The sequence below is a fragment of the Vulpes vulpes genome, chromosome 6, assembly GCF_048418805.1.
Source record: "Vulpes vulpes isolate BD-2025 chromosome 6, VulVul3, whole genome shotgun sequence".
NCBI lineage: Eukaryota > Metazoa > Chordata > Mammalia > Carnivora > Canidae > Vulpes > Vulpes vulpes.
The window spans coordinates 62329612-62341332 of record NC_132785.1 but is presented as its reverse complement, the minus strand read 5'-3'; the positions used below and the strand labels follow the sequence as shown (position 1 = coordinate 62341332).

Sequence of the window (11721 nt, the reverse complement as noted above, 5' to 3'; positions counted from 1 at the left end):
GCGCAGGCCCAGCGCGCCCAGGTCCTCGGCGGGGAGGCCCCGCCCCCGGCGCGCGCCTCCCGGGGTGCTAGGCGGGCCTGTGGGGCCGGGGGCGGGGAAGGAGCGCACCTGCGGGGGGCGGGGCGGGCCTGCGGGGCAGGGGGCGGGCCTGCGGGGCAGGGGGCGGGGCGGGGCGCACCTGCGGGGGGCGGGGCGCACCTGCGGGGCCGGGGGCGGGGCGGGGCGCACCTGCGGGGGGCGGGGCGGGCCTGCGGGGCCGGGGGCGGGGTCTCCGGGCGTGGCGGGCGAGGGCGAGGCGGCCCGGGGCTGGGCGCCCGCGGGAGGCCGGGGCTGGGTGCCCGCTGCGAGCAGGAGGTAACCGGCCTGGGCCGCGCAGCGCCGCCTCGGGCCGTGGGGCGGGGGCGCCCGGGGAGCTGCGCGTGGACACCCGCGCAGGGCGGCGGGGACGCGGGTGTCCGGGGGGGTGGGGGCGGCGGCTCGGGCGCGCCGCGGGTCCCGGCTCGGGGGTCTCGGCGGTCGCCCCCAGCCCCGCGGGGCGCACTGTTCTGCGGGTGTTGGGGCCTCGCGGGCGGGGAGCGCTCCGGGAGCCTGGGGCAGGCCGGGCCCTGGCGGGACCGCGGGGAGGGGCGCGCGGGGGCGCGCGGGGGCTCTGGGCGCGGAGGGGCCAGCCCCGGGCCCTGGAGAGTCGGGTTCCCCGGGGGTGTGTCTCCGGGACGCCCTGGAGCCTTCGGAGGTCGCAGAGGAGCGTTAAAATGTCGCTTCCCTCTGGTTTTTGCAAAACGCGGATCATACATTCAGCTTGATTTTGGATTTGGCTTCTGTCTCTTTCAGTCGTTTCATTTGCCGTCGCTTCCTTGAAATAAAGGAGACGGTGTCGTGGGGGTGCCGCACACAGGTAGACGCCCAGGTACAGGCAAGGTAGGTGCCAACCCCGCAGCACCGATTCCTTAAGAATACTTAGGATGCAGCGTGCGAGAGGATTGCTTTGGGTGTTAGAATATTACTCCGATTCTCACTCCAGGTAGGCATGTAGGAGAAATTTTTTCCCCCCGATTAATACGATAAGAAGTAGCCTGGAAAATATTGAGAGTTAACAACAACATCCTCTATTTGCCAATTTAATGTTTTGGTCTGTAACTTTATTGTGCTTAAAAACTTTCTTGTGGAAGGAAATTAATACTGCTTGCCTCCGAGAGCTGGGATTGGAGAATTTATCTTTTATCTCTTGTGTTTTGTAGTTTTTGTCAGTGACTATGATTACCTTCATAACTGGGTGAAAAAGTCTTCATAAAAATCTGTTTCTTTAAACCTCTCAAGAAAATATTTCAAAAGTATCCCTGGTATTTTATCGGTTCCACTTGGATTATCATTGTATTCATGAATAAAGCTAACAAATTGGGAGATTAATTCAGATTGAGAGAAAAGGAGTGAGGTTCCTGTAGGACATCTGGCAGACCCGTATGGTTGGCAGATGTGTTAGTATTGGGATTTTCTGAAGTCCAGAATTGTAAATGTTAGAAGCTTGGTGTATTTGTGGTTTGTTTGTCCCGTGGGAGTGGAAGTAATTATTCAAGAGAGTAGAGTAAGAAGAGAAGACCAAGGACGGGAAACAGCAACATTTAAGTGATGCAGTGCATAGAGATGGCTGTGGAGAGTGACGAGAAGTCAGGAAAGGAGGAGGAACATCTAGCCGACGGTGGTTCATAGATGCCTGGAGAGGAAAGAGTTTTCATCAGGAGAGAAATCTGTCTCAGTCAGAGGAGTCAGGGGATCTGGAAAATAGGAGCTGATCAAGTAAGTGGCTTTGGTGGTTCGGATAGGAGGTCAATTGACCTCAGCAAACACAATTCAAGCAAAATGATAAAGATGGAAGTCAAATACGAATGAATTTGAGGAGTAAATAGACATGAAGAAATACTAAGGAGAATAGAGTCCTTATTTTGAGAAACAAAGATTAGGAGACATGACAGGGTGGTAGAGGGGAGCTGGTAGTCAGTTTGGAAAGAATATAAGGACAATGGAATATGTTGCAGTGCACCTCAAGCTGGAGCAAGTAGCTGAGCATACTGAGTAGAACTGTTACAAGAAAGATTTTTCTCTTCCCCCCATTCAAATTATGACCACCATCCTGGTGGTATTTTGGTCTGTTGGATTCAGGTGTTACCAGTGTTAAAGTGACACTGTCACAAACTGTTGGATTGCGCTTCACCTGCACTCCAGTACTGTGATGCTCCCAGCTTACATTGAACTCGCATGATTCTTTCTTGTATATCTCAGCAATTCTTACTATCTCTTGTAGAAATCAGACATGTTGGTTAGATCAGAATTCACGAGGCACATGTCAGGGGCTTTGCTTCGATTATTATTATGCTTTCAAGGGAAGATGCTCGTAGGTGAAAATTTCTTTATAAGGAGTTTTACTTCCAACACCATTGAAAGTTTAATTTTTCTGTTGCCGTTCAGACATGTTGTTTTATGTGGATTTATGTTTGGAATATGAAAGTAATAGCTAAAATGGAAAAGGCCAATAATCAAGTGCTTCCGAGGATATAGAACACTTGAAGTCTTTGTACTCTGCTGGTAGAAGTGTAAATTGGTAAATCATTTTGAAAACTTTGGCTGTATCAACTACAGCAAATCTTATGCATAAACTATGTTCATACCGGACCTGACAAAACCCTAGAAAGTGCAAACTAGCCTAAAGCAACAGAAAACAGATTAGTGGTTACTTTGGGGATGAGGGCAAGGGAAAGGTAAGGAGGGACGGATTGGAAAAACGTTATGAGGGGACTTTTGGGGTTGGTGTGTTATTTTCTTGATTGTGAAGATGCTTTCACCAAAGTATACATATGTTTGAGTCATGAGATTGTGTATTTTAAATATGTGTAATTTACTGCAAATCAGTACGTAAACAAGGCTGTTAAAAAGTAAATAAAATAATGGAAGGAATACTTAGTATACTAAGTATACTTTTCCTTTCTCTTCTTTTTAAAAAGATTTTATTTATTTGAGCGAGAAAGAGAGAGCATGAGCAGAGGGACAGGGAGAGGGAGAGGAGGAGGGAGAAGCAGATAGACTCCTTACTGAGCAGGGAGCCCAGTGTAGGACTTGATCCCAGGACCCTGAAATCATGACCTGAACCCCCAGGATCCTGAGATCATGACCCGAGCCAACAGCAGACGCATAACTGACTGAACCACCCAGGCACCCCTATTTTTTCTTTCAAATACTGTGGTGATCTGGGGGGTGATGGGATTATTGGTAATTTTTTATTTTCTTCATATGTTTGCCAGTATATTTCACATTTTCTACCACGACCATACATTTCTTACTGTTTAAAGGAGAAATTATTTATTTCATATGTACAAATAGTACTTTTGACACATCCATACATTTAGAGAATATAAATAAAATAAAAGTCACTGTACTTATATCATGTTTTAGAGATTATATATTGTCAGTATTTTCAAAGCCCTGATTGTATGTTTCCCTCATGTCTTTATCTTTCCATGCTCCTTGATTTTCTGTATAGTTTTATTATGTAGGTATGTATTCATAAATAATGTCTTGTCTATTCCATGACTCCTTTGGTACAATATTATATTTATGAGACTCATCGATGTTGATGTCTTATTGTTCATTCACTTTTTATTGCTCTATATCATTCTATTGTATGACTTTACACTGTTTATCCATCTTCCTATTTATCTTCCAGTTAATGGCTATTTAGAGGTGTTTTCAGTTTTCTTTTTTTAAGTTTTGCTTTTGCCATTAAAAGCAATTTTGTTTTGGCCATTTTTTTTTTTTAAAGATTTTATCCATTTATTTGAGAGAGAGAGAACACAAGTTGGGGGAGAAGGGAGAAGCTAACTTCCCACTGAGTGTAGAACCCAACGTGGGGATTAATACCTAAGATCATGACCTGAGCCCAAGATAGATGCTTAACTGACTGAACCACCCAGGCACATCTGTTACGGCCATTCTAATGCACGTCTCTTGGCCTAAGAGTAGAGTTGTGGATCTTCAGTTCTGCTAGATAATACAGGATTTTTTTTAAGATTTTATTTATTTATTAATGAGAGACACAGAGAGAGGCAGAGACACAGGCAGGGGGAGGAGTAGGCTCCCTGCAGGGACCCCAATGTGGGACTGGATACCCAGACTGGGGTCATGCTCTGAGCCAAAGGCAGATGCTCAACCGCTGAGCCACCTGGATGTCCCCAGAACTGTTTTATTTTTTATTTTTTTATTTTTTATTTTATTTTTTTTAAATTTATGATAGTCACAGAGAGAGAGAGAGAGAGACAGAGGCAGAGACACAGGCAGAGGGAGAAGCAGGCTCCATGCACCGGGAGCCCGACGTGGGATTTGATCCCGGGTCTCCAGGATCGCGCCCTGGGCCAAAGGCAGGCGCTAAACCGCTGCGCCACCCAGGGATCCCTAGAATTGTTTTATAAAGCGGTTGTAACTGTTTTTTTTTTTTTTAATTAATTTTTATTGGTGTTCAATTTACCAACATACAGAAAAACACCCAGTGCTCATCCCGTCAAGTGTCCCCCTCAGTGCCCGTCACCCATTCCCCTCCAACACCCGCCCTCCTCCCCTTCCACCACCCCTAGTTCGTGTCCCCGAGTTAGGAGTCTTTATGTTCTGTCTCCCTTCGTGATATTTCCCAACATTTCTTTTCCCTTCCTTTATATTCCCTTTCACTATTATTTATATTCCCCAAATGAATGAGAACATACACTGTTTGTCCTTCTCCGATTGACTTACTTCACTCAGCATAATACCCTCCAGTTCCATCCACGTTGAAGCAAATGGTGGGTATTTGTCGTTTCTAATGGCTGAGGAATATTCCATTGTATACATAGACCACATCTTCTTTATCCATTCATCTTTCGATGGACACCGAGGCTCCTTCCACAGTTTGGCTATTGTGGCCATTGCTGCTAGAAACATCGGGGTGCAGGTGTCCCGATGTTTCATTGCATCTGAATCTTTGGGGTAAATCCCCAACAGTGCAATTGCTGGGTCATAGGGCAGGTCTATGGCCATGTCCATGTCTTCCTCTGTGAGATTTCTCTTCATGTCTTTTGCCCATTTCATGATTGGATTGTTTGTTTCTTTGGTGTTGAGTTTAATGAGATCTAAATGTGAGACAAGAGTCCATCAAAATCCTAGAGGAGAGCACAGGCAACACCCTTTTTGAACTTGGCCACAGGAACTTCTTGCAAGATACATCCACGAAGGCAAAAGAAACAAAAGCAAAAATGAACTATTGGGACTTCATCAAGATAAGAAGCTTTTGTACAGCAAAGGATACAGTCAACAAAACTACAAGACAACCTACAGAATGGGAGAAGATATTTGCAAATGACGTATCAGATAAAGGGCTAGTTTCCAAAATCTATAAAGAACTTATTAAACTCAACACCAAAGAAACAAACAATCCAATCATGAAACGGTTGTAACTGTTTATACTTTCACAGGCAAAGTGTTAAGTGTTCACTTTGTCCCCTTCCTCAACATTTGAGATATTTGTACAACAACATTTGTAATTGAAAAAAAAAAACATTTTATTTATTTAAGAGAGAAAGTGAGTGAGAGCAGGGGCAGAGGAGAGGGAGAAGCAGGCTCCCCACTGAGCAGGGGGTCCAATGTGGGGCTTGATCCCAGAACCCCGGGTCATGACCTGAGCTGAAGGCAGACACTTAACCGACTGAGCCCCCCAAGGGCCCCAACAACATCTGTAGTTATCTGAATTGTTTCCTTTCAACACTAGGGTGGGTGAGAAATGATACTTCACTAGAGGTTTAATTTAGATTTCCTTAATTATTGATGATATGGAACCTTCCATAATTCCTCTCTAAGAGATATCTGTTTATGTCTTTTGTCTGTTTTTTTTTAGTTTTATAAATTTGATTTCTAGAAGTTGTATTTATTTATTTGTGGTATTATAAATAGTATAGTTATGCATATGGCAAATATCTTTTCCTCAGTAAGTGGCTTGTCTTATCTTTTACTTTACATAGTTTTATTTTATGTAGTTTTTGATGGATGCATTCTCTAGTGTGGTTGAATGTATCAGCCTTTTCATTTATGGTTTGTGCTTTTGGCATCTTGTTTAACACCTCTGAGTTTACAAGGTTGAAAGAATATAGTCTTATATTTTTTCTGAAAGCTTTAATATAATTGCCTTTTGTATTTATGTGTTTAATCCTTGTGTGATTGATATTTGTGTGGTGTGAGGTGGGTGTCCAGTTTCACGTTTTTTCCCCGTATTGGTAATCAGTTTTTCCCAGTTTTTCGCCTTCATTTATTGAATATTCTGTTTTTTTTTCCCCAGGGATCTGTAAGCATCGTATGTCAGGTTTTCACATATGTGTGTGTATGTTTCTTTCTATGGTCTGTGTATTCTTGCTGCCATTTTACTTACTTTATTTGTGTAAAGAGACATGATACCTATGAAAACGAGTCACCTACTCATAGTTTGTTTAAAATTAGACTCCTCTTCAAATTAATTTTTTTCTAAAGTAAACTTTTCACTTGAATATATATATATATATTTTTAATAATAAATTTATTTTTTATTGGTGTTCAATTTGCCAACATACAGAATAACACCCAGTGCTCATCCCGTCAAGTGCCCCCCTCAGTGCCCGCCACCCAGTCACCCCCACCCCCTGCCCACCTCCCCTTCCACCACCCCTAGTTCATTTCCCAGAGTTAGGAGTCTTCATGTTCTGTCTCCCTTTCTGATATTTCCCACACATTTCTTCTCCCTTCCCTTCTATTCCCTTTCACTATTATTTATATTCCCCAAATGAATGAGACCATATAATGTTTGTCCTCCGATTGACTTACTTCACTCAGCATAATACCCTCCAGCTCCATCCACGTTGAAGCAAATGGTGGGTATTTGTCATTTCTAATGGCTGAGGAATATCACTTGAATATATTTTTAATCTTAAGTATCTACCATAATCAGCTGGGATCACAAGTAGTACTGAAGTTACTTTTATTATTATTATTATTAATTATTATTATTATTATTATTTTAGAGAGGAAGAAAGGGCAGGAGAGGCAGGAGAGAGGGAATCTTAAGCAGGCTCCCCTCCCAACACAGAGCCCCATTGGGGCTCTATCTCTCAACCCTAATGAGATCAAGACCTAAACTGAAATTAAGAGTTAGGTGCCTAACTGACTGAGCCACCCAAGGGCCCCATAACACTGAAGCTACTTTAATGTAGACTATACCAGACTGTCATTTGTTTTAGCAAATCCTGTCCTAACTCACTAGAGTTACATTTTAACTTGAAAAATAAATACAGAGATTTCATTTTGGGAATATAGTTAAGATATTTGGAAAAGCCTTCATACTGCAAATAACTATGAATACTGTATTTAATTTTTTAAAAAAGGTACTTAGGAATGACTATGCCAAAATGTAAAAGAAAGCTGAAAATCTGAGACTCAAGGAGCCCTTAAATCTTATTTGCTCTGAGAGCATTTGCTAAACGGGGGGAGCTTGATTAGATTTGGTTAAAAACTTGATGAATTTGCAGGACTGGAGGCATAGTTAGCAGTCAGCCCCAGGCTTATTCAAGGCCAGCTAACCAGAGACTCTGCCCTTAATTATGGGATTTCCAAAGGTGTGTGGTGTCAAGGGTGAAAACTCATTCTACCTCTTTTAAAGATCTGCAAGGAAAATTACCTTGATGTCAAATAAAACAGGGAAAGAAAACCTGTCTTTGGGAAGTTGTAACCACCAGTCCATGGGCAGTGGTAGGGGGTGGCTCACATCACCTCCGTGGTCCAAAAACATTTTAAGATGAAAATTTTAAAATATCTTATTTTTCTTTAGATATAATTCATATATCATAAAATCCACCCTTTTCAAAGTTTAGTGGTTTTTCATTTATTCACAAACATATGCAATACCATCATCTCTAATTCTAGAACATTTTTATTTCCCTAAGAAAGAAACCTTGTGCCCATTCACAGTCAGTCCTCATTTCCCCTGTCTTCACCAACCCCTGGCAATCACTAAACATACTATTTCTATGGATTTGCTGATTCTGGGCATTTTGCATGAATGAAATGATACAATATGTGGTCTTCTGTGTCTTTCCCTTTTCACTTAGTGTAATGTTTTCAAGGTCTATTCATGTTGTTATGCAAATCAGTACTTGATTTCTTTTAATGGCTGAATAAAATTCCATGGTGTGGATATGCCATATTTTGCTTTTGTTTTTCCATTTGTTAGTTGATAGACATTTGGGTTGTATCCTCTTTTTGGCTATTATGATTCATGCTGCCATGAACATTTGTGTACAAGTTTTTATGTGGATATATGTTTTTCATTCTTGTAGGTATAAGAGATCTAGGGACTGGATTCTTGGGTCATATGGCAATTCTGTGGTTAAGTGTTTGAGGAACTGCTGAACTATTTTCCAGAGCAGCAGCCCCATTTTTTATTCTCACCAACAGTCTGTGGGAGTTCCAGATTCTTTACATCTTTGTCAACACTTGTTTTTGTCTATTGTTTTGATTATAGCCATCCTAAGTGTACGTGGATTAGTAGTTCATTATGGTTTTGATTTTCGTTTCCCTAATAACTACTGATGGTGTTAAGCACCTTTTCATGTTGTTAAGCACCTAAACATCGGCCATTGATCTATCTTTGGAGAAATATCTATTCACATCCTTTGCCCATTTTTTTTTTTTTTTTTATGATAGTCATACAGAGAGAAAGAGAGAGAGAGGCAGAGACACAGGCAGAGGGAGAAGCAGGCTCCATGCACTGGGAGCCCGATGTGGGATTCGATCCCGGGTCTCCAGGATCGCGCCCTGGGCCAAAGGCAGGCGCCAAACCGCTGCGCCACCCAGGGATCCCCCTTTGCCCATTTTTAAATCAGGTTCTCTGTCAAGGTATGAGTTTAAAATAGGCTTCTGGGTGGCTCAGTTAAGCATCTGACTTGATTTTGGCTCAGGTCTTGATCTCAGGGCTGTGAGTTCTTTAAAAAAATAAATAAACAAAATGGTATGGTAAACAAATGCAAATATTATCTGAGAGTATATTTTCATCTTTGGGTTAAAGAAGTTCTACAAATAAAGTTTCAATAAAGTTTCGCTGAATAATTTGTCAAAGATAAACCAAGTGCACAGGACATAAGACAACCCGAGCAAAAATCAGCAGAAACAAAACCTAGAAGTAAACTTACAAAAGCTTACATATTGGAATTACCAGTCATAGATTATTAAAATAACTATGATGGAGGCACCTGAGTGGCTCAGTTAGTTGAGCCTTTGACTGTTGATTTTGCCTCAGGTCATGATCTCAGGGTCGGGAGATCCCTCCGCCCTCAGCAGGGAGTCTGCTTGGGGTTTTCTCTCCCTATCCCCCTGCCACTCCCCCTCAAATAAATAAATTAAAAATAACTATGATGGGTTATATTTAAGAAAATAAAAGACAAGTTGGTTTTTTTTTCAGCTGCTTTTGAGGTTTCCTCTTTATCACTGGCTTTGGACCATGTTATTACGATGTGTCTTGGCATGGTTTTCATCATACTTCCTATGTTTAGTGTGTGTTGAGAGGTCAAATTTTATTTTTTCAAATATTTTTTCTGCCTTCCCCAGTCTTTCATGGACTTCAGTTAGGCTGCTTACAATTGTCCTATGGGTCACAAATGCTCTTTTTATTTTGTCTTTATTCTTTTTTGCTCTTTGTTTCATTTTGAATAATTTCTTTAGCTATACCTTCAAGTATATTAATCTTTTCTGTTGCAATATATAGTCTGGTTTTAATCCCATCCAGTGTATTTTCCATCTCAGATATTGTAATTTTTGTCTTTAGAAGTTGGGTACTTTTTTTAATCTTTCATGTCAGTTCTTACCTTTTTGAACATATAGATTCAGTCAGAACTGTTTTAATATCCTTAACTGTCTGTGTCATTTCTGAATGGGACCTAGAACTGATTGATTTTTCTCATTATTTTTTTTTTTTTGCAAATTTGGTAATTTTTTATTGGATGCCAAATATTGTGAATTTTATTTTGTGTGCTGGATATCATTTAGATTTTTCTAAAAATGTTTTGCTTTGGGACATAGTCTTTTTGGAAATAGTTTGATCCTTTTGAGTCTTGCTTTTTAAATTTGTTAGGTAGAAGTGGCTAGCATTTAGTTTACGGCTATTTTTTCCTCACCAAGAATGCAAGGCTCTCCTGAGAATCCTATCCAATATCCTGTGAACTGTATGGTTTCCCCAGTTTGGTTGGTAGGGATAGGCATTATTATCAACCTTGGTGAGTATTGGTATGGCTTTCATAATCTTTTCTGGCCGTCTTTGCCCAGACTTATGCAATTTGCTTGCATGCATGTTCTGACCCGTATTCTGCTGAATACTGGAGTGGGACCCTCTGCTGATGTCTGTGGCTCTCTCTGTGTGCACCTCTCCGCCCTCTATTAGGTGACCATGCAAACTGTATTTGCTTTATTCTTATTCACATCAGCATGTTTCCTTTGCTGAGTTCCTCCCTCTTAGTCTCCAGTTCATTTTGGATGACTCAAGGCCATCAAGTTTAAGGATCTTGTCTCCAGAAGTAGAAATCATTTTTTTAAAAAGATTTTCTTTATTTATTCATGAGAATACACAGAGAGGAGAGAGAGAGAGAGGCAGACACAGGCAGAGGGAGAGAAGCAGGCTCCATGCAGGGAGCCCGACGTGGGACCCGATCCTGGGTCTCCAGGACCACACCCTGGGCCGAAGGCGACGCCAAACCGCTGAACCTCCGGGCTGCCCAGTAGAAATCATTTTTAATCAGTCCTTCCACAGTCCTTTCATGATGAATGTAAAGTATTTGCAGGCTGACTGGGGTCAGAAATGTGGTTTGATGAGTTTAAGAGTTTTTATATGAGCTCGTTGTTCTGCTTTGTTCCCTTATCTGTCAACTACATATTTGCTAAGTTCCTGCTATATTCCCAGCATCATATAGGGTGCTGAGTATGAAGTAGAAAGTGAGTATAATATTTTTTCTAAAAAGTTTATATCCTAGAAGGGGAGAGAGAACAAGTGTCACACATGTCAAGAAAAATATAAAATTCTTTTTTTTAAAAAAAGTTTATTAGATGTTTACAAATGAGAGAAATTAGTATGGTCCGAGTAGTCAAGGAATATGTCCTTTAAACTAGGACTGAAAAGGGATTTTGAAAATGTATAAATTTTTAAAAGATTTTATTTATTTATTTGAGAGAGCATGAGCAGGGGGAGGGATAGAGGGTCTTGGGATCAAGTCCTGCATTGGGCTCCCTGCATGGAGCCTGCTTCTCCCTCTGCCTGTGTCTCTGCCTCTCTCTGTGTGTCTCTCATGAATAAATGAATAAAATCTTTAAAAAAAAATGTGGTACAGGAATAAACAGACCAGTTGAAGAAAATAGAAAATATAGAAATAAGCCCAATTGTATGTAGAGGTTTAGTCTGTAATAAAGACAAATTCTAAAATCGTAGGAGAAAATAATGGGATTTTAAATAAATGGTGTATGTGATACCAGAATAGCCAATTGGGGAAGGCAGGATTGGATCTCCTTCTCGTACTGTGCACCAGGCTGTTAGTATAGAAGGTGGTAACTCTGTTACCACTAAGTATTAGAAGAAACTGTGGGTGAAGTCTTTTATGACCTACATATGGGAAAAACATTCTGATGACTCCAAATCCAGAAGCA

General features: G+C 41.6%; 1 protein-coding gene across 4 annotated transcripts in view; it reads left to right on the top strand.

The window, feature by feature from the left end:
* The first annotated feature begins 243 nt into the window (after positions 1 to 243).
* The window catches only part of TC2N (tandem C2 domains, nuclear), a 44475-nt gene continuing 32997 nt past the window's right edge, over positions 244 to 11721 (top strand). For 2 of the 4 annotated variants that reach the window (XM_072761154.1, XM_072761152.1), the window contains exons 1-2: positions 244 to 354; positions 832 to 918. The gene's annotated coding sequence lies outside the window, so the exon portion shown is untranslated. Of the gene's footprint in view, positions 355 to 781; positions 919 to 1611; positions 1795 to 11721 lie in introns of those variants that run through there. The other 2 variants (XM_025985583.2, XM_072761153.1) reach the window with 2 other exon arrangements.